Source organism: Cervus canadensis, chromosome 25, assembly GCF_019320065.1.
Source record: "Cervus canadensis isolate Bull #8, Minnesota chromosome 25, ASM1932006v1, whole genome shotgun sequence".
NCBI classification, from domain to species: Eukaryota; Metazoa; Chordata; class Mammalia; order Artiodactyla; family Cervidae; genus Cervus; species Cervus canadensis.
In genome coordinates, this window is record NC_057410.1 from 24,325,563 (window position 1) to 24,332,718 (window position 7,156).

The window sequence follows — 7,156 nt, forward strand, 5'->3', positions numbered from 1 at the left end:
TCCTTTTAATAGTTTTATAACCAGGCTCTGCATTGTCAATGTCTCAGCCAGCATGGAAAGTCTACATGCCAACCCAGCCTCATGTCACACTCCAAGACCTGCCCATGGTTCTGCTTTGTTCTGACATCCCTGACTTGTAACCTCAGACTCTGGGTAACTATTCTGTAATGCTGTCCAAGTCTAGCCCACGCTGGCCTTTCCTTCTAACTCAAGACAATTATATTCAGCTGATTGAGGGAATTAGGGTTTCTCTTCCCTTGACTGCTAACCAAGCACTCGGTCACTATGTTCAATTACCTGTCTAAATAACCAGTAGCACCAGGTGGTGGCATCAATCTCAATCAATTTGAGATCCAGTGACAAATTATTCACACCTGGGGAAAATTACTCAACTTGTATAGTTGGTGTTGAGAATCCTATACTAGAGCACAATGCGGAAGTTCAATTTTCTACTGAAAATTAATATTTGTACTGAAATATGCTGGCAATAAGGAATGATGAATTATGTATATTATTCTTCCAATATATGCTTATTTATTTCTGGTTATTTGAGAAATATATTATAAAAATAATGGTTGAAATTTTTATATTATGCTCATTAATTTAGATCTAGTCACAGTGTCCACTTGGGCTCGTGGTGTGCAGATCATTACACTATGTCCAGAGGATACAGGCAAAGCAGCTAGTATAGGACTGAAATATGAAATCCTTTATGTCTGGTAAAAAGCTCACATTATTAAGAGTGTGGATGGGTTGGGACCGCTGTGCCTCTTTGACACGATTTCAGGGCAATACAAAGAAAAAACCCTTTTATATCTCAAACCTCCACATATATCCTTACTTATTGGCTCCAAAAGATTCTATGAATTATGGAGAAAAGTTTACCCCTACAACAAGGCGAAAGACGGGCTAAGCTTGCATAGTGTATTTGCACACATGAGACACATAGTGTACAATAGTGTATACACATAGTGTACAATAGTGTATACACACATAGTGTATTTGCACACACGAGACAGGAAGAAGAGTTTCTGTCCAGGGGGCTTGACTTCTGCAGAAGTAGAACATCAGATTTCTTTTCTTTTTTTTTTTTTTTTCTTTTTTTTTTTTTTTTTACTTAAAAATATGGAACGCTTCACGAATTTGCGTGTCATCCTTGCGCAGGGGCCATGCTAATCTTCTCTGTATCGTTCCAATTTTAGTATATGTGCTGCCGAAGCGAGCACCAGATTTCTTTTTAGAAGAAGATTTGTAGATACTCTCAACATAAATATGTAAAATAATAAAAACAAACCATATTATCGTGGCTGATCTTTAAAGTGTCACTGTTAGTGATTTCTTTCTTCTGTTGTTTCTAAACATAAGATGTCAACACTTTGGAAAGCATGACATAGCAGTTTTGCGGCCAGATATAGTTCACTGGATCCTATCCAAAGGAAAAACAGCTAAGGGCTGATCATTACAGAATGAAACATGACTTTATCTCATGTTGATCAGGAGATATTATCAGAGAACATTAATAAGTATATGAATGAGTAAGGAGCAAAAGGAGAGAGTGGTTCAGTGTATTATCGATGTGGGAAGATAAGCCTGATCCATAAAGAGCTTAAAGTCCTAGGTTTATGAAGAGGCACCTGATATGAAGGAAAACACCTAAAACCAGAGCTAAGCAGGTATTAGAGATAGGCATAACCTATTTTATAATTATACTTAGACTTTGCCTTGATCTTGCCCCACTGGTCTCAGGGCTGGACCATCTGAAGGTTATTTGAATTGCAGATAAAGCAGCTCCCCAAAACTCATAAGACTACAGTTGATAACGAGACAGTTGAAGGCATGAAGAATGGGAAATGTGCTCCTAATATTCTACCATATCCTTATCTGGGTTGCTCTCAGCTTCTTCAAGATAAAACATAGACTTTATGCCTGAAGTTCACTAAGTGGACTGGAATGTTGCCAACATCCTGCAGTTTAGAGACAGACACATCTGGTATAACCCAATTGTGTCATTTACTATCTGTTTAACTTTTGTGATACTGCTTGGTATTTTAAATCATAAGTTTTTCACATGTGAATTGAGCAAACTTGGGGGAAGTAATATATATCTTACATTTGGAAGGATCGAATTAGTTTATACATAAAGAACTGGAAACAAGATTTCTGACATACTGTAATTATTGATGCATACCAGAAAGAGGAAGAAGGATACTGCAGAGGGGGAGATCAAAGCATCTTAGGGAAGAGATAATATGAAGTTGTTTGCAGAAGATCTGTCCATAGACCTGGAACAGTGTTTAGACAGGAGAGCAGTGAGGAGCTGAGAGGCTTCAAAGGGAAGCTAAGTCTCTTACGAAGCAAGAAGATAGGAAGGGAGTGAAGGGAAGAGGGAAGTACCTTAAAGAGTAGGTTAGGAGGGGAAAGAGCATCAGAGGATTCAGTAGAACGTTTTCATGCTCTTGGCTTCTCCTGGTGGAAATTATCCTGGAGCTTTGAGTCAATAGGTGAAGAGATCAGGGAACAAGTGATATTCTTTAGGAAAAGATGTACTGTAACTTCCCAACTCTGGGAGTAGACATAGTTTTCTTTTTAGGCTGCTGAGTGAAAGGGAGAGAAAAAAGAAATACATTAGCACAATCTTCAAAAAGCACATCACTGGTAGAGAAAGTGTTCAGAATCTTACTTGTGCTCTTAGCCTATCCTGGTTTTGAAGAAAAGACAGGAAAAATATCTTGAAAATTTCGAGTTTTTGACAGGTTGTATTAATTTCTCTCATAGTGTCTCAAGCTTGATCTGGGTAGTAAGTAAGTACAAGATCATTAGTTCACACCTTTTCCTCAATGACTATAAATATGTTGCTGATAGCATTACCTGAACAAAGGATTCTGATGTCAGCCAATCAAAAGAGCAGTTGGTTTAGGTTGAACTAAGGAACCTCTGGGTTCCTGACTCAATAATGTACATTCGTAGGAATACGGATTATTGAGCTAAAAGCAAAAGTCTAGACTCACTTGCTAAGAAGCTTGAACTTTTAAAAAGTCATATGGGATTTTCTCATGTGTGATCTTTGCAACTTGTGGACTGAAGCAATCAACTTGAATTCCTAGATGAGCTTTCCTGCTAGTCTGCTGGGAACTGAAGAGAGGCGTGGTGGGAGAAGGGAATTTGGAACCCGTGAAGAAAGCCAGAATTTCCCTCAGGGACATAGAGGCCATGTGGACCCAGAGAATTAACTTGCGATCTGAAACTAGACTCACAGCTAATCTCCAGATTATCTTCTCATGTGTATGAGAAAGTCAATTGGATTTAATGTTAATCAGCATTAATATTAATCAAGTGAGGTAACTTTTTAAAAATTAGTATCTTATTGTGCAAGAAATAGATGATTGTGGTATAGTGTATAAGCAAAACATAAGCTTCAATATCTTTCCTGTGACAGCTCCTATTCTTACCCAACCTCATAGACTGGGGAACCAGTAGGGGAGAAGTTTCCAGTTGTTAAAGATACCTGGTCAAATTGCACCCAGAAACTGGGAAGATATCCATAAGAATCAAAATTGTGCTGGCCCTATTAAATACAATGGGGTTCCCTTGTGGCTCAGCTGGTAAAGAATCTGCCTGCAATGCGGGAGACCTGGGTTCGATCCCTGGGTTGGGAAGATCCCCTGGAGAAGGGAAAGGCTACCCACTCCAGTATTCTGGCCTGGAGAATTCCATGGACAGTATAGTCCATGGGATCACAAAGAGTCGGACACGACTGAGTGACTTTCATTTCACTATGAAATACAAGAACAGCAATGATAATTTCTGATGCCACAGAATTATTGTTATCTAAAGGACTAATATTAAATAGATGTCAAGAGGTTTTCATAATTTACTGCATATGATTACCTGGATAAATGTCTCCATGTCACTTTAGTAAAGTGGGAAGAAAGGTTCAAGGTATTTACCTAGGGACTATGTACATCTGTGTAAAAGTATTCAATGTGACATCATTCATAATAGCACAAATACCCATGAGTAGAGATTGGACACTCACAGGATGGAGTACTTTTAAGCTGCAGAAAGGAATGGGAAAGATCTCTGTGCATTACTGTGCAGTGATATCCAGTATATATATACTGTGGATCGAACCCAGGTCTCCCACGTTGCAGGCAGATTCTTTACCAGCTGAGCCACAAGGGAACCCCATTGTAGTTAATAGGGCCAGCACAATTCTGATTCTTATGGAAATCTTCCCAGTTTCTGGGAAGATCTCTCCTCATATATATATATATATATATTGTTAAGTCAAAGCAAAACGCAGGGTGGTCTAAATAGTGTGCTAACTTCTGAGTAGCAAGCACACACCCATGTGCATACAATACACATCATTTGTTTAACTTTCAAAAAACATTAGAAGTATCAAATAAAACTAATTATATATAGGAAGATGGAGAAAACAACCAGGGTGGAGGAAACAGAGATGAGAGTGATACGCATTGAATGTACTTTGTTATATAGTATTGATTTCTGAGTAAAACTTCTGAGTTTTACAAAATAAAAGATTAAAAATCCTGAAGTTAAAAACAATCTAAAACACATGATCCTTGCTGTATATCAAAGTAGTGATATGACCACAATAGAAAAGAATTCTTTCAACTGACCTTAGACTATGGGATTTTGACCGGGCTGCCTCAGTGAGAGAGATTTCATTCAGTAGTCTTCTTTTAGTAATAATACTGGTACTGCTTTTTTAAACTATTAGATTTATGTTTGAAAGATGAAATAAATATCATGCTAATATTGTTAGGAATACATATTTCAGCACAAGAGCAAAGTGAGACAATATAAAATTAGAGTTTCTGCAATCTTGAATTTGGGTTTGAAATATTTATGAACTTTTTTTTTTTTTTTTTGGCTTTAAAAGGCTCTGTCCATTGAAAAAGCCTACAAGTAAAGAACAGTAGTAGTAATCACTTATGGTATTCTGAGTTTGGTTTCCAAATATGATAAAAAGAATCAGGATTCCTTAGAAAAATAACTAATTACAGGTTCAGGACAGGGAGTACACATAATAAATCTGGGATTTCTTTGTGCCAGAATGTAAAAAAGGCATCAAAGCCTATTATGTCATCAGAAGGTCACATCAACCAGCCCACTATCCAAGAATTGAGTTTTCTAGTGAAAGTAATGACTGAAATTAAGACAGATTGAATATACTAAAATACATGATTTAATGACAATGCACAATCATTCAATTAATGAACTGATAAAAGGATAGAAAGAAGAAGCCCATTGGACAGCAATGGAGGTTGCACTGAAAGTTTATAATTAAAAGGAAAGAAATAAAGTAGTTGTCATGACTTCTGCTATGAATTACATCTCAGGGTAGTCAAAGAAACCCCAATGGATACGAGAACTTACTTTTTTTTCAGATGAAGTCCAGCTAATAAATGCAGAAAAGTAATAAAATTAGAAAATTACCATTTTGGAACTTCTAATAAAATAACTGCTCAGGGAGTGGTCATAAGTATATAAATATATAAGTAAATATCTAAGTAAAAGAAGACTTACAATTAAGAGATATGATTATAATCATCTGAACCAACTGATCAAGCCTGTCATCAAAATAAGTAGAATAGCCAACATCATTTTTCCCTTGATAGAATGCAACATGAAGTTCACAAATCCACTTATGCAGATTTTAAGAAAGGACTGAAGTCTTAAGACAAAGTATGGGACGGGACAAGGTAAATGACAACAATAAATCAAATTGGCTAAATCTAGAATGTAGATATTCCACAGGAAAACAGTATGGATTTCTCCAACAAATAGCAGCAGTCACGGTTTTCAAAACTGCTCAGAAGCTGTGAAGACTGCTGGCTTGGCAGTGACGTAAGTTGCTTGTAGCACGCATGATGGCCCTCGTTCTCCTCTTCAGTAGGATCTCCTGAATCCACCACCTCCAGCTCTGGCTCTGCCCTCAGGAATATTCCCTGTCCATTATCCTGAACAGCCACATGTGAGATGCGCACTGGAGAGAATGTCCTCCTGAGCAGCTGTGTAGCTTTCACTACCTGCTTTTTATTGGTACCTGTTGCTTCAACACCTGGAATTTTCTTTAGAGATTGATCTAACACTGGTTTTTGTAAGGCATGCTAGTCCCTGGGTACATAGGTAATCATAGCTCTAAATCTTCAATAGGCTTGATTTTTAAGTCTGAAGACCCTGTTATCTTAATTTTATTTAGCAAGCATGCTCTGCATCATCTCCTTGCACTTTTATTAGTTGGGCTACCTTGGAGATATCTTAATCAATGGGCTTACATGAGAAAATAACACTCAAACCTTGCTTTGCCGATAGGTCTTTGTCTTTTTGTGTGGAAAGAATTTAGTCTTATCTCCTATTATGGCTTTTGCATCAAAACCAACGCTTATCGCTGTATCAGTTTCAGCTACAACATTCCACTCCTGCAAGACTCTAAATTATAGAACTCTCAATTAATATAGATGAACTATAGGCAGAAACTAACTTGATAAACTATATTTCCTTTCACATCTGCTTGGAGGCAGGAGTTTTGGCCAGAACTCATTTCTCACAGGGCTTTTCAGAAGTGGGCAGTCAGCATCCACCAATATCTTATATTTTTACTATCTTTTCCTCTAATGTTATGTCATCAGGTGGCATGTGGGCTGCCTTTCAAGCTGTCATGGGTGAAACTTTGATCAGATAATTTACTATAGCTTAACTAGGGTGCTGTACTTTCTACTCTGCAGTCTCTAAATCTTTACTGCCTGTTGCTTGACTGCTTGTGCCAAACCTATGACACTTAAGTTTTGTTACATGGAGCACTCCACTTTCTGGAGTCAAATTCTATATTCCTTAGGATAAAATTTATTCACAAGTATCTGAGGCTGAAATGATAATAGCTTAAACAATACAGAATTTTATTTTAGTCATATAAAAGTCCAGACGTAGCAGTTCAGGGTGGGTATGATGACTTTATTGCCTCAAATCTTTAGCTTCCAAGCAGTTTGTATTTGCCCTTATATGAAAGACCTCCATTCCCAAAGTCATGGGACAACATGGGTATTCCAGCTCCTGCATTATAAACGCAGTCTAGCCACAATAAGGAGAAAGATGCAAGATGTGGAAAACGGCAAGAAACAAACAGCAC

At 37.5% G+C, this 7,156-nt stretch overlaps 1 non-coding gene across 1 annotated transcript; it reads right to left on the reverse strand.

Moving 5' to 3' along the window:
• Positions 1-1,119: 1,119 nt before the first annotated feature.
• On the reverse strand, positions 1,120-1,226 carry LOC122427895. The gene has a single exon (XR_006265587.1). It is a non-coding gene; the product is annotated as a U6 spliceosomal RNA (small nuclear RNA).
• Positions 1,227-7,156: the final 5,930 nt, after the last annotated feature.